The 24652-nt window shown below is 41.6% G+C and overlaps 1 long non-coding RNA gene across 2 annotated transcripts in view; it reads right to left on the bottom strand.

Annotated features, from left to right (window-relative positions):
• Positions 1-3441: 3441 nt before the first annotated feature.
• Positions 3442-24652, bottom strand: part of LOC116581695 — a 91841-nt gene continuing 70630 nt past the window's right edge. The window contains exons 4-5 of one of the 2 annotated variants that reach the window (XR_004282179.1): positions 4001-4114; positions 3442-3496 (exon numbers count right to left, since the gene is read on the bottom strand). This is a non-coding gene — a long non-coding RNA (uncharacterized LOC116581695). Of the gene's footprint in view, positions 3497-3684; positions 4115-24652 lie in introns of those variants that run through there. The other variant, XR_004282178.1, reaches the window with a different exon arrangement.

Consider the following 24652-nt stretch of genomic DNA (forward strand, 5'->3'; position numbering starts at 1 on the left):
AACTCTGGGGAAGCAGCCCCCTCTGCTGCTATCTGAAGGAGACTTTTTCATGTACATTGGCTTGAAAATGACTGGGGGATGGGGAACCCATGAGACCAGGACAGTGCCACAGTCCCTTGAACACTGCTTTTAGGAAGAAAGGTTTTCTTAGCAAACATCCCAAATGAAATAAGTGGGAAGTGAAAATAAGTTCACTAGTACATTTACGCATTTATTTATACTGACCTCGTTTGCAAACAGATTTGAGAGGACTTCAGAAGGAATTAAGGACATTTTTTTTTTCAAATTAATTTGGAATTAGGTGCCTTGGCAATGAAATACTTAGAATCGTCTAACAGTGGGTTCAGTGATAATACTTGGGAAGGCACAGGAATAATGGATTGCTGAGTCCACGGTATTTAGACTCAGACAGGCAGGCTGTGACTGGGATGAGAGCAAGGGAGCCCTGAGAGCTCTTAACCATCTGCATAAAGCCACAGTTGGGGAGGTCTCTGCTGTCCTTCTTTTGAGTCAAGAGAAGACTAATCCACGGAAGGGCTACACAAGGTATACTTAGAGTCATCTTTCAATTTGGAAACAGAGGCTGGGAAGCATTGATTCTAGAGTGGGCAGGTGGGAAGGGGGAGCTGCCCAGAAGGCACATGACAAATAAGCAAAGTGTACCATCGATTAAAAGGTGATCGACCCACGCTGCAAGGGGGAAAAAAAAAAAAAAAGACCAAGGAAGGGAAGAGCAGGAAAGGAGGGTTGGGGAGAGCCCACGTGGCAGCAGGGCAATGGTGCGGGAACAGAAAAAAATGGTATGATCTAAAACAGATGCGGAGAAAAATACGCTTTTCAGAAGTGTCGCCACTTAGACGATTCCGATCTTTTAGAGCGTTAATGTCATCAGCCCAGCTGCCCAGGGTTCATAGCAAATTACAGCTTGCGGTGAGTTTGAAGTAAACAAGCTTATTTACTTTGTTTAAAAAACAACTCTGAAGGTCTCAACGTTGTCAAAAGAAAACTCCAATAAGCGTTATCTTAATGTATCAGATAAAAGGCTCAGTTAAAAGGCAACTTGCAAGAGTTTTAAGAATGTTGTTTGGGGGAGGAACATTAATGCCGTTTTCTGATAGCCTACGCTATCCAAACTTGACCGACGGAACCGTTTTCTGATAGCCTACGCTATCCAAACTTGACCGACGGAACCGTTTTCTGATAGCCTACGCTATCCAAACTTGACCGACGGAACCGTTTTCTGATAGCCTACGCTATCCGAACTTGACCGACGGAGTTACACGTCATTAAAAGCTATGTGAGTGCTCATTATTGTTCAATCCTGCGTATCTTGGGGACAGTAGATAGTCACTCAGAAATGGTTTAAATACACGTCTGTAGCTAAAATATCTAACTCTGTATCCTGTGCTTTGGGTTGGAAAATTTAACAAGCTTTGACTGTCAGCAGTACTACAGACAGAAAGAAAACACTTCCGAGGAAACGGGAGGTCCTTCTTCGGACATCAAATAATTTGAATTAATAACCTATGTCATTTGGTTGTGCAGATTTGGTACTAATCTTTCCATTTGTTTTACACAAGCAAACATGACCATTTAAAGCAGCTCTGGAATTGTAACCTTACAAACACGGAGGGCATTCTTTTTCACTGCTAACACCCGTAATCCTCAAAAATGTTCCGGATGGATGTCTTCTGTACTAAGAGGCGCTAGTATATATCATACATACTACAGTCTAGTGGAAGACACATAAAGAATTTTTCATGTAAGAGGCAAGTGTGGACCTAGAACATGGACCTAGTGATCCAACACATACCAATTAATTATTATGCTCATTGTTAAACCATTTTCATTTGACCTGTTAGAGCAGATTAGTTTTCTTACACTTCAAGCTCCAGCAACCAACGTGAATATATGTCTACAAGACCAAATATGATTTTACTTGCAATATAGCCTTGACTTGGTTGTTGCTGTTGAGAGTTCCTGCTGTATACAAGCTCGCGGTTGTAGTCTTGAAACCTAAGCTCTGCCCTATTTCCTCCGTTCATGTCTCAGCCATCTCCCCAAGTTTTAGAATTATAGCTTCTACCATTTTATTCTAAGGTTTATTCTTATGCTGCTCCCTGAGCATGAGAAAGTGATCTCACACACCATGCACACCGTGGAAAAACTGCGACCCTTGCACGGTACTGTGAATGCAAAATGGCAGAGATGTCACAGAAAACAGCATGGAGTTTCCAGGAGGAATTAAAAGTACAACTACCACATGATCCGGCAATCCCACTTCTTTGTATTTATCCAAAAGAACTGAAATCAGGATCTCAACGAGATATCGGCAGTCCCGTATTTACTGCAGCACTATTTGTAACAGCCAAGATTTGGAAAGATCCTAAATGTCCATTGACAAATGACTGGATAAAGAAAATACGGTATATGCTAAATGTAGAACATCCAGCCTTTTAAAAAGAAGGAAATCCTGCAGCTTGCGACAACATGGGTGAACCCTACGGACGTCATGCTCGGTGAAACCAGTTAGTCATGGGAACAAAGGTACTGATGATTCCACGTCCACGACGTTTCTAAAACAGCCAAATTCATAGACTCAAAGGGCAAAATGCCGGTTTCCAGGGGTAAAGGGAAGTTTACCAGTTACTAATCAATAGCCATAGTTTCAATTTAGCAAGTTCTAGAGATCTGCCATAAAACACTGCCCTTATGGTCAACAATCATGTACTTGGCAAGTAAAAATTTAAGAGTGTAGATCTCACGTTAACTGGCGTTTTAGCATAATAAAATACAATTTAAAATAATTAGACCGCTTAACACATTCTACTCTTCTTTAAAAGAAATCTAAATTTTAAAAAAGAAAACAAAACTCCTACAAGGTAGCATAGTGGACAGATTTGGATGAGTAAGGTAGACTTTTCTCTTTTTCCATAGAGTCAAAATACTTGGTAAGACAGCACTGAGCTATAATCAGTGGTTAGTTTCAGAATTCCTTTAGAAAAAGTCTTAAGGTTATGGTCTATTTTATCTAGGCTTTACGTTTTGTGTGGGTATATGCTAAATATTATGATTCTATCATGTTATGGAGCATAGGAGCAAGGAGGACACATCCTGTCAGTCACCCCGGGGACGAATCCTATGGATCCTGTTTTCTCAACTGAAAAAGAACACATGTGTTTTAACATAAACAAATGGGCAAGAAACAATTTTTTTTAAGTATGTCTTGTACTAGAGTTCAGATACTGAGAAACTAATTTTGCAGAATTTTCAGTGACTGATGAATGTATCAAGTTCTATTTTACTGAGATAAACTTCCCGTCCCCGAGGAGCAGAATCACTTTCTTCATCTCTCTCTCTCTCCCTTCTCTCCCATCTCTCAAAAGAAATTCCATCGGTCAAGACCAAAGGGAACCACTTTCTGTTTTGTGGATGCCTTACCTAGATGATCAGAGTCACGTTCTTAATTGTGATGTTTGATGAATTTGTTTCTTTCCTGCAGGAGTCAATAATATAATGAAAAAAAGTCTGTACAGCATTGAAACACATATCAAAAATTGCTTAAGGACAACTGAAACATAGATTCCCTAAATACATATTATAAAGATGCTGATGCAATCAAATTGGAACCTAATTGAATTGAGTTATTGATCGGAAAAGCAATTTTCTATCAGGAACTGCCATTACTCAAAAACTAATTTTACGCCTTTAAGGAACTTCTACAGCTTTCCTTCGCGGGATGTTGATGGCAAGGAAGAGCAGAAATGAACTGTCACTACTACTGAGAGCATATTTGTTCAAACAATGTTTTGTTACATCTGATAAAAGGCTGTAGCCGAAGAGATTTTTATTAACTTCAAAAAGTGTCACTTTTTCCTAACAAAGACACCAGAACCACCAATTAGTTCTCCCAAATATAGTCAGTGTGCTACCAGGGAGTTCTCGAAGTCTGTAAGCGGCGATGATGGTAGCCAGGGGGGGAGGTAGTTAAGAAGCCTACCTGGGAACGCTCCTCGGGCAGGTTTCCGACGCTGGGGGCTCGAGTCTGGCTAACAAGCCTGACAGGACAGCAGATCATGGTCTATGGATTATTTACTCAGCGTGTGATCCCTCGCTGCAGCAAAAGAGGGGAAAAAAGTGAAAGTCTGAAGTTGAGCTAAAGTTGAGAAGAGAAAGTGGGCCACAGAGCTATTCCTGCTGTCAAAAAAGCAGAGCTTGCTGCTGCCGCTGCCGCAAAGGCTTAGCACCTGGGGGGCTGGGGGGAAGATCTGAAGGCTTTTGAACGCTAAATGGCCCTGAGCATCCTCCCCATACTGGCCTCCCTGATTGCACGATCGCACGTTGGAGAACGATGAATATTGGGCATTTCTCTAATGATGTGACGTGCGTGCGAAGTCAAAGCGATGTGGCAGGCAGAACTGTTCTATTCGGGAAGGACCGGGGAGCGAGCTACGAGTGCTGCTACCGACCGCTGAGGCGAGGGAGCTGAGAAATGGTCATTTTCCTGATCCCAGGCTTCAAAAGCAAAGGGGGCCGGGGCGGGGGTTGCAGGGGAGCTCATTCTTCCAGAGGCCTTCGTCAGAGAAGCAAAGAGAAAACGCCGTTGAAACACATCTAGTACAAAAGAACTGGTTCGGGTCACTTCAGAAACACAGATCTGGGTTTGCAACAGCGTCTAGTAGGATTGTTGAACACGTTATTATGCTAGTCATTGAGCCTGAGACTTTAGAAGGCATTGAACATGATATGGCCGTCCCAAATAGTAAATAATCATGGTTAAGTCTGTCCTGATTACAAAGCAAGGCAGCAAGACTTAAATAACCCGAAACTCCAACAAAGCAGAACCAAACATCGCACAGAACGGTTAGGCAAGTATCTGAAATGCCTCCTACTCGACAACTTTAGTGTTTTTGAACTTTTCAACCATGGTCCCAGTGCTATATTTTTGTAGTACAAAAGTATGGAAATACTAAGTCACGGTACAGGTATTATTAAATGTTCACAGCATATATGTCCCTAGATCCCTCTGATGCCGCCATTCTAAAGGTCACGGCAGTCCCCCAGATGTATAATGCTAAATAAAATTTTTGGCATTCACTTTGTGTGCTACAAGAATGAAAGAACAAAAGGATGAACTGTAACAATAAATAAATAAAGCCTAACTTTCGGACTGTCAAGGTGTGTACTAACTATTACCCTCAAAACAACACAGAAACAAACAAACAAACAACCAAAAAAAACTAAACAGAAAATGGCTGCTTTGTATTTACCTTCCAGAACTGCAAGACCATTCTCAAACACAATGTAAAATGTACCATTTATAGCCAACTGGTGACTTACACACACACACACACACACACACACACACACACACACACTTTTAAAGTATGTCTGAAGATTCTCCAGAAATATTGGGATTTGCCCTAAGTAATAGTTGTAACAGATGGAGACTAGGGGTCGAAGTGTAGGTAACACAGGTATGTTCCGTATCCAGTGTGTACGCATGTGAAAATGCTGGTTAAGGGAAATGCTGTAACTGAAACTGTCAGCATTAAATTCCCATTACACTCTAATGCATTACCATTCTTTTTAAACCAGCACTTGCATAGATAGACACACAGATACATGACAGATAATAGACAGAGAGACAGGCAGGCAGACCTATTAGAAGGTATATTCACATCCACCGTCCTAAGTTAAAGTGTTGGTTCTGCTATAATTAATTGAAAGTCATCAGACTCACGTAGCTCTGATAACATGACGGCCACGGCAAGCAAACCAAAATCTAAGCCTGTAAATGCTTCAAGGTCACAAAATCCAAACACTGAGGACAACCGATCACAAATAGCCATGTAGGTTTTAAGCTAGAGACGATCATTTTCTTACTTAGCTTCTGCCTCCTCTCTAGGTCAGTCTCTCAAGCTCCAGCTGGAAGCGCATTCCCAACCACTTCCGGTTTGGCACTGCCCAATCTGAAGAGATTTTTTTTGCTCAGATAAACTCCTAAGATTTTTAATCTCCCTCAGTTTACCTCTTGACAGTTCTGGCATCAAACAAGGAAACCAAAGGAGACAGCCCTACTTAGCCCCCAGCAGCAAAGGCAAACAGAAGCAAGTTGTGTAGAGCTGGCTGCTTCCCTGCAGTCTCCAGGTGTCATAGGCAAGTCCCTCTCACATCCCAGTTCTGCAGATTTGATAGAACGAGCTTCTAATGTGTAATCACTTAGAACAAAGACTGCCCTTGAACCTCCTTGGAAGGGACCACCAGGTTCTTCTCACTCCCTGCCTGGCAGCCAAACTGCAGAAACTTGAACTTTAGGTCCTCATCGCCCAGACTCTTAGAACTGCACACCAGCTGGAGATCTGTAATTAAAATGGACTAGGGAGGGTCTTCCCCACAAGCAGACGGCATCTTGAAGTGGACAGCCCTCCCAAGATGGTGGAACATGGCCAGTATGAAACCTGTATTCCTTTTGCCCTTTTTTACTACTTGCCTTTTTCTTTTTCCTCCCGTGAACGCACAGGCAGACAATGTTCCTTAACTCGGGTAACTTACCACTGAATCTCCTGCTAAGGCCACAGCTACACAACCCAAGTCCCTAGACTTTCTTGCAAAGATAGTATTAGATAACAGAATTACTTTAGATCACTTACCGGCTAAACAAGGAAGAGTCGGTGCCATTGCGAATACCCCCAGCAGTACCCTGGTCACAAACAAGTTACTTGGCTAAAACAGGCTGATGCCCTTTCAGGTCCCACCATCAGGGGCACCTCTTATGATCTCAGCGTGCTTGGAGAAAGAGAGATGAGAGGAACCGCGAAACGGTCCTTCCCGGACCTGACATCAGACTCTGAGCCTCACAATGAGACAAGAGCATCTTAATGCTCACGGTGACTGCGCGTGGCGCCAGTATCAGCACGTGGTCAATCTCTCGTGTGGGACAGGATGATCAAAAGGGGGAAACTTAGGTAAGTTCAACAAGGAGCCAATGAGACCAAAATGGTGGTCTACATGAGCAAACCAACGTGAAAGCCTGCAGATGTCTCGGTGTTGTGAGATCAAAATGCTAAGAATGACCGATCATGAACACCCAAGTAGGCCCTGAGTTGCAGCCCATCGGTAGTTTCCTTACTTTGTCTCCACATTTTCTCTGTATAATTCTCTCCCCGTGCTGCCCTTGGTATCCTAATCACTTCCAGCTTGGCACTGCCCAATTTGAGTCGATTTTTGCTCAAACATCTTCTTGAAAATTTTTAATATGTCTCGGTTTATCTTTTAACAGTACACAGTACATCTTTTCATTCTCAGCTTTACAGAGCAAATAATGCAGATTTCAGCTTAACTTTTCCTCTCTTGTCTGATTTGCAAGTCCATTAATTTGTTCAGAAAATATTTGAACAGCTAAGCATACGCCGGGAATCTCAGAGATCCCTTTTAAGCCGTTTGATTAGACTACCAGAGGAAATGAATGACTTAAATAAAAATGAAGGATCACAGAACTGAAAGAAATCTGGGGCCGTTTTTAGTTCACTTAATATCCTGAGATGCATCACACTTTAACAGAAAAAAATAAGTGTTCTTAAACACTTTGAGAAACTGGTTTGTAGCTCTTACCTTCAAAAATGAAAAGTCATTTCCATCCTCAAACTGTCTCTCTCCTCTGCTCAAAGTCTGTTGGGACTTTATTGCATCTGCAGCACAATGGACCATCTTTTCTGGATTTCTTTCACCTGTTTCTGCCTTTCATCTGTTTTTTTTTTTAAGATTTTTATCTATTTATTTGAGAGAGAGAGAGAGTGAGAGAGAGCATGAGAGGGGAGAAGGTCAGAGGGAGAAGCAGACTCCCCATGGAGCTGGGAGCCTGATGCGGAGCTCGATCCCAGGACTCTGGGACCATGACCTGGGCCAAAGGCAGTTGCTTAACCAACTGAGCCACCCAGGCACCCCTCATCTGGGTTTTTAATCAACTTATATTCCTCATTCCCCAGCCCACAAAGAAATCTGCCCCAAGACCTGTTACTGTGTTTTTATTCTGGAGTCTTTCTCCATTTCTTCCACAGTAATAAACAACTTAGCCGGACGCAAAGACACAAAGAATAAAAACTATATTCACCACACTCCCTCATACTTACATGTAGTTATAGGACCCTGTTTTGGTCAATGGAATGTAAATAAAGTTGTTGTTTAGCAATTTTCTAGATACTTCTGGAAAAAAAAGAAAAAACATATGCCGTTGTTCATTTCTTTCTCCATACTACTACCTGGCACCATCTTAAACCATGATCACACAAAGCTGAGAGACAAGGCAGAAAGAACTTTGGTCCCTGACCATGTGGAGTGTTACAGTGACCATGGACCAGTCCCTTGGACTTTATTGTGTCAGGGAGAAACGAATTTCTGTCTTGGTTTTGAGCTACTATTTTCTTTTTCTTTTCATGTTGTTTTCACACTTACCTCTCAGGGTAACCCTAACATAAAAGTATTTAGTCGGGGCTTAAGAGGTTGGGCTGTTTTTTCCAACTCCTCACTCCCTCCCTGTCATCTGCGGCTAGACCTCTGCGCATTTGCACATGACATGCTCTGTGCCTCCTGTCGGAGCATATGGCCCTGGCTCGGGACTGCTGACTTCGGGCTCTGACGACACACGTGACACTTTGCACATCTGAGCAGAAGCTTTCATTGTGGTGCAGTGGGCACAGCACGTCACTGTGCTTACTATCCACCACGAGGCCAGAATCAGCCACCTGGAGGCTACTCCAAGACCACAGGTCTCAGAATGAGAAGACACAAAGAACCAAGCTTGGCAGAAATAAGTGTTTATTTTGAAGCAAGCCACTGAGATTTCTACTTTCTTGTTGTTGTTGTAGTTACCTCAGTAAAAACTAACACTGTATCAAGTCACACAATCATGAAGAGTCACATGGGAAACAGAGCTCCGCGGACCCCCTTAACTATGGTTTTGAGACCGAGGCACAACGGTTTAACTCTGGGACAGTAACACCATCCAATCAGCACAACCACATGTGGTGCAACTTTAAGTGGATGAACCCTGTGTGTGTGTGTGTGTGTGTGTGTGTGTGAACTGAAAGAAATCATAGGGCCCAAACTACAGACTTCATGATTTGTTTATTATTTGAAACATCTGATTCATCCTTGAACTTGACTTCAAAGGTTAAGCTAATTTCCCTTCTTTTGTGCTTCTGTAAAAATCAGTACAAACCTCTATCATTACCCTTTGTATTTTGAATGACCATTATCTCTAATAGGTCTATCTGGTTAAAAAAGTGAAAAGCCACCATTTAAAACAAAAATAGGCAAATAGTGACTTCATCCATTAAACAAGGGTGCTGCCTAGAAGGGATTACAAGTAGCATGATTATTATCGTCATCCTATTAAAGGATGCAGCCCATGAATATAACATAGCAATCAGATGGCCTCTCTGTGACTAATATTTAAGACCAAAATCACTGGAAAACGGGGATCAAAAAGGATATGATCTATATTCTAATCAACCGAGAGCCCTAGAAGCAGTGGTTTTACACCACCGCAACAGTTTCAGATCACGGCTTCTAATACCATTCTGAAATAAAGGGAATGCAGCAACAGTAGCAAAATGGCTGATTCTAGGTCTGGGCCCTGGGCAGTAAGAGAGGCCCATAGGATCCTGTAGTGCCTGAGAGTAAAGAGAAGCTTCAAAAAATGTGGTAGGTACATGCCGTCATGACACATGTCAAAGAGACAGAAGAGGCGACTGGACAACCTCCCAACAGCAGAAGTTGGAACAATCTGATCAACAAGATAAAGTAGTACTGGATGACCTCTCGTCTACATCCCTATCCATGAGTCTACATCTCGTCTACATCCCTATCCATGAGTCTGCCTCTCGTCTACATCCCTATCCATGAGTCTACATCTCGTCTACATCCCTATCCATGAGTCTGCCTCTCGTCTACATCCCTATCCATGAGTCTACATCTCGTCTACATCCCTATCCATGAGTCTGCATCTCGTCTACATCCCTATCCATGAGTCTACATCTCGTCTACATCCCTATCCATGAGTCTACATCTCGTCTACATCCCTATCCATGAGTCTACATCTCGTCTACATCCATATCCATGAGTCTACCTCTCGTCTACATCCTTATCCATGAGTCTGCATCTCGTCTACATCCCTATCCATGAGTCTGCATCTCGTCTACATCCCTATCCATGAGTCTACATCTCGTCTACATCCTTATCCATGAGTCTGCATCTCGTCTACATCCCTATCCATGAGTCTGCCTCTCGTCTACATCCCTATCCATGAGTCTGCATCTCGTCTACATCCCTATCCATGAGTCTACATCTCGTCTACATCCCTATCCATGAGTCTACATCTCGTCTACATCCATATCCATGAGTCTACATCTCGTCTACATCCCTATCCATGAGTCTGCATCTCGTCTACATCCATATCCATGAATCTATCCAGTTATGAATGATTAAACAAATATAAAGGAAGGGACAAATCTCCTATGCAGAAAAATTCTAAACAATTTATGTAGATAGAACATCTTCAGGGAGATGGGACATAACCCCTCATTCCTTAAGTGTGGGCTTCACAGAGTGACTTATTTCTAAAGGTAACCGGATAAAAAGGGGGGGATATTAACTTCATCATGGAGAAAACTGTCACATCACACACAGTTCTCAGGGAATTCTACGTCAGCCTCAACAATGGTTAGTCCTGTTGCCAGTATGCACCCTCCATGTCATAAAAATGGCAACACTACTCTGTAGGTTTCCTCCCCAAACACATAATCCCATTCTAAAGACAAGAAGACATTAGACAGCCCCAAATGTGGTACAGTCCACAAAATATCTAACCAGTAATTTTCCAAACTATCATCAAAAATAAGGAAATTCTGAGAAACTCTCTCAGCCAAGAGACATGAAGGCTAATATATTTTGGTATCTGGATGAAATCCTGGGTCAGAAAAAGGGTGTTATGTGAAAACCAAGAAAATGCAAATAGAATATCAACTTTTAAAATAATAATGTAATAATATTGGTTCATTACTTGCCACAAATCTACCAAATTGACTAAGATGTAAAATATCAAGAAAACTAGGGATAGGGTACATGGAAACTCTGTACTATCTTCACAGTTTTACTATAAATATATAACTATTCTAAAATGAAAAGTTTATGTTAACAAGCAAATGCAGCTTTAAAATTTATTTTAATAGCTATTCAATCCTCTTCTTATTATCTTACATATTCTTGATTAAAATTTTTAGAAATCCTTTCAGGATACACTTATTTTATTGCCCATTCAACAGTATCAAAGTAACTAAAATATTATCTATATTAAACTTAGAACTCAATTTCGCAATTCTGAGGTTTTTCACCATTTTTAAATATCTAGAGGTGACTTAGAAGTCATTATAAATTATATAGATTAAAAGCTATTTCAAATGAATAACCATATTCATATGTGAAGTCTTATTCTATAACTATATGAAGTCTTCCAGGGAAGCTAACAGTATGTGTTTTAAATATGTGGATGAAACAGTGATAAGATTTACACTATAACTAAAGAAAGAAGGAAAATCCAAATGCTATGTTTGGTCTGAGTGTTCTGAATGCCAGAAAGATGGATGAGAACCAGCATCTTAGAACCCGTTTTGCATCAAAAGTTAATTCAAGTCATATAGATGAGTACAAACAGCATAACCTAAATTACAATGAAATATATAATAACTAAGGGTGATGGGCTCATGTTGAGTCTAGCTCTTCTTTGCTTCAAAAGCCAGCCAAGGAAAACATCAGAGCACGGACTCTCTGAGAAACGAGTATCTCTAAGATAGTTTGCATTAAGGGATTCTGTCCATTTTGCATACACCATGTCCACTTTCTTCCTTAACATATATTCATTTTCTTTACAAACATTACCATAGAACTGACTTTGCTGGATCTTCATTGATTTTCTATTTCCCCTTTGAAGCACCTGGCTTACTTGACTTGTTGATGTTTTCATTGATTTTCTATTTCCTTTTGGAAATGAGATGAGAGCTTTTAAAGAAGTCCTGCTACTTGGCAGGAAAAAGATGTTAAGTTGCGTTGTGTTCCTAGGAAATTTCACCATTAAATTTACCACTTTTTTTCCCACGGAAAGTAGTGGGGTTTTTGTTTGTTTGCTTGTTTGTTTCCGTTTTTTTTTTTTTTTTTTTTTTTTATTCTGCATTGTACACCACTGTGTTTTCTCTTTATTTTACATTTAATGTATCATTCTCTGGATTAAGTTGGCAAGAAAATTTGATCCTTGACCGATATAAATGTGTCACCATGTCATTTTCTATTACAGTGAATTCGCAAAGAGAATCTCTAAATTTTAGGTTATTTCAAGTCTCCAAAGATAGATACACAGTTGTGACACCGTAAACACCAGAGGTTTTAAGTGTCCAGCTGCCGCCTCTCAGAGTAAACAATTATTGGGATAAATCAAGTAACTATCAATCTCATCACCCCCTCGAAGGGAAAATTGCATAATTTAGTAGAACATGGATTTCTACCTGAGTGGAATAACTATCTATCTGGATAAGAAGACACACTGGGTTTCTAGGTCTTCTGAGAGAACACAGTTTTGTTACCTACACAGAATCAATCATCCAACTCCCATCTAGAACAAAACACCGGATTTGTTTTACAATAGCTGTGTAACAGACATAATAGTCAATTAATCCCCTAGAACCGCCCTGTTCAGTTCAGGAGCCACTAGACACACGTAGCTGTTGAACACTTAAAATGTCACAAGCATTCATGGAGGCCTTCTCTAAGTCATAAAATGCACGCCAGACGTCAAAGAAATGAGTATAATATATCACATTAATAGTTGTATATTTACTATATGTTGACATAATGTCTGGGGTATACCTGGTTAAAGAAAATGTATTATTAAAATTAATTTTACCTGTTTCTTTCTGCCTTCTGTTTCTTACTACGACCACTATTATATTTCTATCGGACAGTGTTGTTCTCCAGTCTTAAGCTCTATTCCTATGATAGATTTTTGGAATGTAACGTGTCTAGACCTTCTTATCTTAGGTCCCTATAGGAAAGATCTTATCAAAATAAAATTTAGTGCCATGTCCTTGATTTTTATGAGATACAATATGAGAAAATGTTAAATCTTAAAACGGAAAATGAGGGGCCTCTGCCATCAGACATCATTAGCAGAAGATTGTTACTTTATAAAAGAACTCTGTGTGTTGGGTGCGTGTCTTAAAAACAAGAGATTTATGTGCCTTAAAAGAAGATTCAAAACCCAAGATTCCAAATAGAGACAGACCTGTTTTGTCAGCTTTTCAGCAGGTGGTAGAAGCAACAGAGAGCCGTAGCTAGTCATTTAGAAATGGGACAGAAGATGACGAGCAACATTTTGAAGAGGCATCTGTGACCCAGCAACAGATGGTCAACCTCCCCATGGTGGTCTGCTTAGGGAGAGAACAGCAGGAATCAATCCACAGGAAGCAGCAGAGGGACGACCCAGCAGGGGGCCACGTGGGCATACTGTGGGGTTTTCTTTCTTTTTTCTTTAAAGATTTTATTTATTTATTTGACAAAGAGAGATCACAAGTAGGCAGAGAGGCAGGCAGAGAGAGGAGGAAACAGGCGCCCTGCTGAGCAGAGAGCCCGATGCGAGGCTCGATCCCAGAACCTGGGATCATGACCTGAGCTGAAGGCAGAGGCTTAACCCACTGAGCCACCCAGGCGCCCCTACTGTGGGGTTTTCTTTTTAGTTAGTTTTTGTTTTGCAGGGGGAGAGAGATGTATTTATTTGTTTTCTTAATTACAGTGGAGCATTTCAAGCTGGTCCTCACACACCGGTCTCTGAGACAGTGGAAGGAACTTTGCAAGCAGAAAATGAAGGAAAACACGCAGGATCATACCCATAACAGAACACGGGTTTACCTCCCAGGGCTAGAGACCTGTTACCAGTCTTACGTTCTGGAATCTACATTCAATCTTGAAATTCTTGCCACCGAAAGAAAACAATGGAATTCAGATACACTCTGAATTCTGCATGGGAGTACCTACGTCGGCTCTGGAGCTTGGGATTCCCCACAAAGACACGGTCTTCCACGGGTTGTGTTCCGAGGTAAACGCGATGTGCTCTGCTACCTCAGTTCCTAGAACAGATTCTGCAGGACAGCTGTTAGGGAAGGATGCCTCTAAGAGGAAAATCACTGGGCTGAGGCACTGAACAATTTTAAAAGGGCTAAACATAGTAAATTTGTGAAATCTCCTATCAATGGAGACACAAAAGAAACCTTTCCTCATTCTTTCTGATCCTCTCTCAATTACAAAGCCAGCGGAGCTGTAACATTAATCTAATGCCTTTTGTACTCTGGTTGCTGATTACTTTGGGCTCTCTTTCCCTCAGTGGTCTTTTTTTTCTCACAACCACTCGTTAATTCGCCACAAAGAGCTGCGTGCACCTGCCTTAATCTTCTCTGTTGGCAGTGACCTGATGGGCTGATCAACTGGGAAGACATGGTTTGCCGAGATTGACCGGGACGCCAAAGCCAATGGATCCAAGGGGGTTCCAGCCGGAAGAGTGTTTCACAATCTTCATAATCATGAAGTGAAAGAAGATTTCACTATCTAATGACCTCCATTTTTGCACATGGAGGAACCGATGTGAAAAGGTTACATTTCTATTTCTGCAACTATTACAGGCTTCCAAGAAGGTCAGGCCAAAAAAAGAAAAGAAAGAATGTTGTGCGTTTGGACTATTGGTTGAATATACTGCCTTGCGTCTACAGAAAGTGCCTCACCTTAATGGAAGCCGAGCATTCCCTAATAGGAAGAGAAAGAAGGGTTTGCTCTTTCGGTCCTCCAACCTTTTCTTTATTCTTGACCTTGAAAATAAGCCTGTGAAATATCCAAAAATGTGAAGTACGCCGGAAAGGTAGGACGTACACTCAGATAAGGTCGGTAAAGAGCCCGTCTCACGTCTTCACGTTCTTGTCCTAAAATGTGCTTCAGATGCTTCAACCTCAGATTTCTTGACTGAAAATAACAATAATAATGACTAATGCTCTATGCAAATAAATCATAAACAGGGGATTCGTTTGAAGCACATCATAGAACGTTATTTCGTGTGAGCTCTATTAACAAAGAAACCAGCTGCTGACTTGAATAATTCAGTCTTAAAACACTGACAATCAAGGAAAAATGCTGTAGCAGTTTGCTTACCCGGAAAACTGGCACACATTCCATTTAAAAGGCCTCGACTTCCCAAGTCTCTTTTTTAATATAAAAAAGAAAACTTCTCTTAGACTATTATAAATGATATTTAGTCCATTTGCTTTACAAATGATGCCTTCAAGATCTTTAGAGATCATGCAAGTAGAAAAGTCCCTACTTGCCTTTCATTCGTCAGCACTCAGCAATGCGTTCTGATACATCCTCACCCCTAACCAAAGCCAGGAAGACACGTCTCTGAAACCAGCTGTCAATCACAGCGGCTACACATCTCCGGGGGCGGCCTGCCAGTTTTCTAAATATCAGAAATCATCCTCCATCAAAGTGCCTCAAAGTCTACAGAGAGGAAGTACATTCTAGGGATCTTAAATCCTACTGTGAGGTGCAAAGCCCAAGTCTGTATTCTGACTGGATCATTCCCGGTTTAAGAAATTCTGTGTCAGACGTATGAACTGATGTGTTTTGACTCAGCTATTTCTCCTCTTCTGCTCCTGGGGTTACACCACACAAACATGGAGACGTCCTGCCAGTCTTGGTGATGTGGGGAATTTCATATTTTTTACTGCCCATTCCCTCTAAGAAACATAGGATATTACACCTCGGTAAAGACACCCTAGGGAGAAAGTCCATTTTGACACGTCTCCTCATTTTACGTAGTAGAAAACTAAGACCAGGAGTCTTAGATTGAGGCCGAGAGGCTATGACCTCACAGTTCATGGAAAAGCAAGCACTTCTCATGCCTAATTCATAGTTCCTCTAAAACAATGCTACCTAAAAAGGGATTTATTCCAGGAATTAGCTACATGACCTAGTTGAAATTGGAGATACCTAGAAAAAGAGCACATGCTTCTCTACACTGAACTTCATGAGTAAGGTCACAAAGTCTGGATTCCTGGATGGGTTACCTGAAGCTGGAGTCCTACGCCAAGTCATTGCACTTTATTTTTTTTTAGGATTTTATTTATTCATTTGAAAGAGAGAGAGAGACGGGGCAGGGGGGGCGAGGAGAAGCAGAATGCCCGCTGAGCTGAGCTGGGAACCCGATGCGGGACTCCATTCCAAGACCTGGGGATCACGACCTGAACCAAATGCAGATGCTTAATCATCGGAGCCACCCAGGTGCCCCAAGTCATCTCACTTTAAACCCATATCGTAGAACCCATCTGGGGATGGAAGCCAGCAGGGTGGTGTGATTTGGGGTTATAGACGTCCACTCAATACCACTCAATATTATACTCCACCGTTTGTCACATTGATTAAAAATCAAAGGACAAAGAAAGAAAACTGATTGGACTGCTTGGTTGTGCTGCCCCCTGGTGGCAGTATAAAATACAGACATGTCGAGTTCTGTCCCCTCTCCAGGGTATCAACTGAAGGACACTTGGTTTTAAGCTCCGTCTGGATTGGGGCAAGTAATTCACTATCTCGTGGAAGTCGATTCCTAAAGATGCAGGAAAAGAAGGGGCAGAGGCTTGCCTGAGTGAAGGTAAACAAAACAAACCAACAAGAAAAGCACCAGCTATTCTCTAAGACATTTCCTTGGATAGGTACCAAAAATAACACTATTTTTTATCGTCTGTGTTTTTCTCAAAAAGTGCTTTTAGTAAAATGTGATGAAGTCTAACAATTGGAGTCCTGTACTCAAATAACTATTGTTCATAGGTGGGATAATTAAAAACCAAAATTAAAGATTGGACTTGGAGACAAATGAATTGGGTTCTAGATCTGATTCACTCCTGGTCCAAAGTCATTCAACCTCTCTGGCCTTGGTTAATCTGCAAAGCGATGGTGCAAGAACAGATGAGCTCAAAGATCACTTCTGCTACTATCATATATAACTGCGACACAATGATGGAAATAATTCATTTACTCATTTACTTGACAATTATGAGTAGAAAAAAAAATCCATCACGTCCTTGGCACTGTCGTGGTAGATTAATAAATGAGGCTTTTCAAGGGAAATTCCCCCATGCTGTGGGGAGAGCAACCATCACATTCTGAAATTAAAATGCTGGCTATTTATTGTCTCTCTGGGTTTTGATCTCCAAATCCAATAGCGAAAAGATCCTTGTCCATTAAGAAATAACTACCTACAGTATTTGCTCCTATGGCCCTTATTAATGGATCACTACAGGGGATATATTAAGATCTGAATTATTTTGACATTTACAATAAGGTTTGTGCTTATAAACACAAGCCCATACCATATTAAAACCTATTAGCATATTATAACAGATTAGATGCACACAATGTGCAAAGGCAGTTGATTCTGTAACCCCCTTGGGGGGGAAAAAAGCTAAGGGCAGTAACAGCAATAATCTCAAATCACAGAAACGCCTTTGAAAGTGTGTCCTTGGTTTTATAGCACTAATTTAGGAGGAAAACATAATAAAAAGAAAAACATTCCATTGAAGTCATGTTTTAGGACATTCATCAGCCCCGGACTACAGAGCCAGTACGCCTTACTAATTCAACAGGATAGTTCAAGACCCACTGACTGGGGTATCCAAACAAAAGGGACAGAGGAGCCCCAGGAGACTTGACAGCACGTATGAACGTGTGTTTGCCGTCAAACAAGGGGAAGTGCTGACAGGTTACTTCATCTCTGGTTAATAAAGATGTGTCTTAGGTATATGTATGCGTGTCTGTGTATATGTGTACAGAAACACAACAAGGAGATGAAAAATTTAGCCTTTCAGTATCTTCAGAATGTGTTTTAAAAACCACGAGACCCTAAATTCCAGTGCTAAAATTTGTTTAGCCAGATAGCTAGAACTCTATTTATTAAAGGTAAGTAATATCTAGAATAATATCCAGAATCAAATAATATCTAGAATTTCCTCATTACTAGACTAGACTGTTACTAGCCAAGGACTGTTCTAAGCACTAACAGGTTTAAAGTCATTTCACTGATACAGAGCTTACTACCTCCATTTCTCAGGTGAAGACATCGAGACAGAAAGACAGATTAACTTGCCCTAAACGATACACAAACTGAGGTGTTTGGACCAAAAATCTGGCCCCCGAGGGACGAATGAAAGAACACGCGCAGACTGCTTCTGCTCTCTCTCTCTCAAGCAGACCACTAAGCCAATCAACTCAACTGGCTCCTCTCAGAGATTAAATGACAGGGTGAGATCCAAAAGGGAGCCGGCGTGGGACAGAAGGTTACAGTGAAACTCGCTCTTCTATCTGAGACGGCCCTTGGCGTGCCAGGGCGGCCATCAGAGAACCACGGGTTGGTGGCTTACACAACAAAATTGATCTCTGCTCAGTTCTGGAGGCTCTGAGATCAAGGTGTTGGCAGATTTGGTTTCTTTGAGACCTCCCTCCTTGGCCTGCAGATGGCTACCTTCTCACTGTGTCCTCACATGGTCTTTTCTTCTGTGCGTCTGTCTTCTTACAAGAACAGTAGTCATATTGGACTGGGGCCCACCCTCATGACCTCCCTTGATTACCTTGATTACCTCTTTAAAGACCCTGTCTCCAAATACAGTCACATTCTGAGGCATCAGGAATTAGAGCTTCAACATATATATTTTGGAAGAATACAATTTAGCCCATAAGGACTGTTTTTGTTAAGTTTCATGAGAATTCATGCAGGTCAAGAAACTGAGCAAAGCAGCTACAAAGGTTGGATTCTTTGAACGTACTGCAATTAGATAGAAATAATGTAGGTAATTACCGAACACTTATTAACATTCACACCGTGCACAGTTCTATTCAAAACACCCAGAAAAGGATTTTGAATTTCTGTATACGTGAATTTCCGTATACATGAATATGGCTGTTCTCTGAGTGTCCAGGTGCGTAACACTCTGCCTGATGCCATGAGAAATACTAAGAAATAAAACAGCCCCAACTTCTATGTACTTAAAACCCTGTCGGAAAGAAAAAAGAAAAACACACATAAAACATTAAGACAAAAGTACAAAGCAGCATCACCATAGATGTCAAACTACAAACAGGTGAGGCAGAGGAAAATGAAGTGTGAATTCAGAAGAGAAATCTGAGTTCTACGAAAGATGTCATGGAAGAGGAAGGCTTTGGGAGGGAATCAATCTTGATGTAAGGTTTCGCACTGACAAAGACTGAAGGGACAAAGAGCAAAGAGGCATTCCAGGGTAGCAAAGCGTAGAGGAATGACCAGAGAAGAGTGAGATGAAAAATTTTACTAAAATTAAGGGTTCCAGAGGAAAATGACCAAAGTTGGTTAGAAAGGTAGACTGGAGGGGCACCTGGGTGGCTCAGTGGGTTAAGCTGCTGCCTTCGGCTCAGGTCATGATCTCAGGGTCCTGGGATCGAGTCCTGCATCGGGCTCTCTGCTCAGTGGGGAGCCTGCTTCCCTCTCTCTCTCTCTGCCTGCCTCTCCATCTACTTGTGATTTCTCTCTGCCAAATAAATAAATAAAATCTTTAAAAAAAAAAAAAAAAAAAGAAAAAAAAGAAAGGTAGACTGGAAAATTTACCTACAATGTGTTTCGTCACTCTGCGTTGTAAGGTATTATTCTAATCATTAAGTTAGAGAAGAGAAAAATAGGGCCAAATACTTTAATAATTATCAACAGTTACAGTGTAATAAATAGGTAATAAACAACAGAGGTGGTTTTTTGGAGACGTGCACTTTCAAGTTCAAGTTCCAACAAATCTACAACAAAATTTGAGTATTAGGATGAATATACCTTTGACACATCATGTTTATTTCTACCTGTCAATGATAAAATTTAATAATCATCTTTTAAACAGATATCCTTTTATATTTTTTTTTCCTCTAGTCTACAAACACTCCATTATCAAGTTCCTGAATCACAGGGTCTGGAAGGTGTCTCTAAGAGCAGGTACTAAGCTGGCTTTCAGGCTCAGCTTCAACTGTATAAAGAATGTGGTCGGATTTCTGGGGTGGCAAGAAGCTTACATCCACCTCCCACCAAGAAAACTTCTTTCAAACGCTTCTGAATCGGAAGCAATGCGTCCCACATACTGCTCTTCCTGTCGGAGCATCTGTCTCTTTCATTCTATCTCAAGGCATTAACGGAGCCTCTCGTTGCCAGGCTGAGCCCCTGGTACTTCTGAGTACTTAGGGAATCAGTCAGTGAACAAAGCAAGCTCTGTTAATCACTTACTAAAGCATCTCTAAACGGACTGAGGAGGGTGACTTACTGACTTCCAAACAGCCAGAGTCAGTGGGATCCAACGGGGGGATTACGACCTCCGAAATCATGTACAACATGTTGTAGAGACTTCAACTCCAATTCTTCTCATCTGTTTGACATTGGGAAAGTAACTTTTCTGATCCACAGGTTTCTAGTCTGAAAATGGGAGGGATACTTAAGTCACTGAGTTGCCATAAATATCAAATGAATATGTAGAACAAGTATAGCATTTGGTAGACAGCAATTGCTCAAGAGATATTGATCCCCGTCCCCCTTCTCGTGAGCGCTCTCGGATGAGAAAAGGGACACAAACAGCAGGTGCTCTGGGCACCGGAAAGGGAGCCTTGGAACTTAAAAGAACCCATAAAGGAAAAGTAGGGCAGTGGTGTGCTGGTAAAACGGCTTTGTTTTAGAAAACTCCTAATCTGTAGCATTCGCCCATTTCTGTGGTGTAGATACACCTCCCCATGGCTCATTTCAAGCTACCAAGAGTGTAACTAGCAGCTCTCAGACTTCCTGAATATTTAAATATTCCTGAATATTTATTCTCACAAGCCCCACGAGCTGGCTCCATGCAAGAGGGAATTTGATCATTGTTATTTTCCTCATGTGGGACTGCGAGGCTCTTTCGTCTCTGTTTCCTGTCTTGTCTTCACAGGTTGGGTGTAGGGAGTGGTTTGGCTGAATTGGGACTAAGCCAAAGCAAAGAAACCCTAGCCGCTGAGCGTCTCCACGATACACCCAGGTAAATGGAGAGCTACGTCCTAAAACCACCGGTGAAACGAAGTCCCCGGGTCAGACCTTCAGCACCTCTGACTGCGCTTGCGCAAAGGACTGCTCTATGGTTACTGGTTGAACGTACTGATCAGATGTATGTTTATTGCAGTTAAAGTCAGAGTCATGTTGTGTTGGGTTTTCTGGCAAGAAGAAGTTTGAAGGAAAACTGACAGAGTGGTGGCTTGTGGACACTCAACCGGTCAATCTGAAAATTGGGATCATGACACATATTTTACAGGGCTGTGTACATTTTTAGGCATAGAGCTTCCTTGTGATATCAGATGGCAAAGTATTTAAGTATATGGACTTGGAAGCCAAATGGCCTGGGTTTAAATCTTGGTTCTTCTGCATACCACCTGTGTAGTCTAGTGACTCATTCTCTGTGTGTCTCAGCTTATCTATCTTTAAAATAAAGAAAAATCATAATGATAAATACTCTGGTGCTCTGAGGGTTATATAAAATACAGGATATGTTGGGGCACCTGGGTAGCTCAGTAGATTAAACCTCTGCCTTGAGCTCAGATCATGATCTCAGGGCCCTGGGATCGAGCCCTGCAGCGGGCTCTCTGCTCAGCAGGGAGCCTGCCTCCCCAGCTCTCTCTCTGCCTGCCTCTGCCTACTTGTGATCTCTGTCTGTCAAATAAATAAATAAAAATCTTTAAAAATACATATGTAGGCATTGCAAACTCCTTAAAACAGTGTCAGCACAGGATAAGCTAATAATAAATGTTGCCTATTGTTATTTGTAATACATGACCAGACAATGTTCTGCTCCTGTCCATCTGTTCCTTCTTACTGATGTTAGTCTTCATGGCCTTCAAAGTTCTTTATAATTTGGTCCAAGTTGCCAATTTAACCTCCCCTCCTGCTGAACTTCCACACATACCCACTGTTGTACTCACAGTCTCCTCAAGGACTCACATTCAACATCAAGTTTTTAGGCCTGCCAAAAATATCTTTCCTACTTTCTCCCACTCATCTAAGTCTGACCTAGCCCTGCGGGATCAAGTCTCCCCTCCAGCTCCAATGGCGTCTCCTTTCTTAAATCCTCTAGCAAGTATACTTAATAATCATTAAGTATACATAAGAATCATTAGCAAGTATACATAATTAACCATTTAATCATATATTCCCTTGTATTTTTCTTCCTGCTTGAGAAAGGGAATTATGTTAGGATATTTATCCTACCTCTAGAACACATACCGGAAACACACTATTTCCCCCAATGTTTATGCATTAACTGACTTATTATATAGAATTAACTTTATTATTATAGTATCAACAGAGCCCTTATCAAAAGAACTAATGTTGGCAACTGATACTATCTTCATTAAAGCACCAGCTATGTAAGAGAGTACATACAGGTAGGAGATAATATTTGATTGCTTAAAATCATTAAATCATTCCCTGTAACAGCTTGTCTTTGAATGCTAGGTATTTCTACAGTTTTATTTTTTAAGAATCAACCTCCTTATATTTTTATATTCTAGGAGAGGCAGAAATTTTACACACCAAAATGCAGAGAAAATATACCACGTTAGTTTTGATTTAAGTTGCAACATGAAAAGAAAGAAACACCCTTCACTGGTGTAATGTGTAGACTTCTTTTCACTCTGATGATGATGAATGGAGTGTGACTGTCCAGGTCTCTAAAGAAGTCAGAATCTCACCTGGGACAGCCTCAGATAGCAGAAAAAAACAATTAAGAAGAAGTAATGTGCTCCCGAAGAGCTCAACTCGGCTTACAGGAAGCAAGTGCGGAGGTCGGGGTATCAGGGGACCCCAGGGCTGCGCTGTGGGTGCATGAGCAGCTGCGGCGTGAGACACAGTCGTGTTTGTCCTAGTACTTGCTCTACGTTATTTGTGAGTATTTTTAACTCTACTGAATCCCTGGAGACTAGTCTGCTGTCTGCATCTACCATACCAAAGAAATTCCGAGACTACAAAATTAAGGCGATCTAGACCCACAGACGTCACACAAAATGTAAGGAAAGTCCATCATTTCCACAGTTTAAAAGTTCAACCAAGACCCCCCAGGGCTCCTCGACCAGGGACTTCCTGAGTTAGTTATCTGGGATATAGGATTCCGTGTTTCCTTTTTCTTTTAATTCCGCTCTAGGACGTATCGCGTGTCTTGTTTATACGATCCTACTCTTCCAGGAAAGCACTGACATAAAGCAGGCACTTAAGAAATGTTTGTTTCTCAGTATCCTGACCTTTAAAACACAGAACAACAGAGACCCAAAACGATCACAAACCCTAAGCCAAAGACAACGTTATTTACCGGTGTATGTGCAGACCAAACTCAAAAGAGACACATTTATAAAACAAAGCCTCCAAACACACAAGGAATTTTAGAAGACTGGGTTTGAGCTGTGAATTTTAATTGGTAATACCAGTCCAGATGGACTTTCCTGGGAGGACTGCATCAAAGAACAGGATCCTGGTTGCCACATCTTGGGTAGGGCATCATAGCCTTGGTTGACCTAGTGTGTGCGCACGTACCCAGGGGCAGAATTTCCCAGATATCCCCAGAGCCAAGCAGAGTACCTGGCTCTCAGTCACTCTTTATTAAGAGAATTAATGCAGTTTAGAAAAAAAGGAAGATTTCCTGGGTGACAGAAGGTAGAAAGTTGTCTAGTAGAACCGCGCCAAGTCTCAGGCTAAGAGACCGGAGAGGCTCAGGAAAGGGGGCTGGCGGAGGCGAAGGGAGACCGCTTGAACACTGGTCTCTCTCTGCGTCCCTTTGTCTGATGTCGTCCTTTCTCCTTTTCCCCCTCAGTTCTTTTGCTTTTCTACTTTCCTCTTTATTCTGAAGCCCTGTGCCTACATCTATTGTGTCTCATTACTTCTCTTTATGGATTTTTTTTTTCCTACCTCTACCCTCCAGTACCACTGACTCCGTTCTCTTTTAACTTACTATTAATTATGGTTTGGTCCAAAGTCCTGAAGCAAGGGTGGCAATAAATCGTTTTTAATGGGCACATTCTGTCACTTTCAACAGATTTCAACAGAGAGCTATGAACGTATGAGACAAGGCTTGGAGCCAATCTAATGAAGTGATACAATAGTCCTTAGCCGGCTGCCTAAAGGAGAGCTCCTCTTCCTGCATGAGCGTAGCGGGAAGGGGATAAAGAGATCTTCCGACCAATCATCCCCAGTTAGCAAACGACCCTGCTTCCGCTGGGAGCCGTCACACCTGAATGTCCCTGTGCAAGTGGCCTTTGTTACAGATGCATTTGTTCAGTGGGGGGCAAACCGGCAATAATTCCACAGTGCTCCTCTCAAATGAAACCAAGATAAGGACAGCTCTAGAGACAAAACAACACTTCTCCCAGGTGAAACTCTGAAAAGAGGTGCTCCCTTTCAGACAGTTGGAGGATGGATTTAATAGTTTAGAGAAGTATGAGTATAATTTCAAGTGAGGAAGCATTCACTTTGTCTCATATAAACTTCCTACCGAAGTGCGAA

Source organism: Mustela erminea, chromosome 21 (assembly GCF_009829155.1).
Source record: "Mustela erminea isolate mMusErm1 chromosome 21, mMusErm1.Pri, whole genome shotgun sequence".
NCBI classification, from domain to species: domain Eukaryota; kingdom Metazoa; phylum Chordata; class Mammalia; order Carnivora; family Mustelidae; genus Mustela; species Mustela erminea.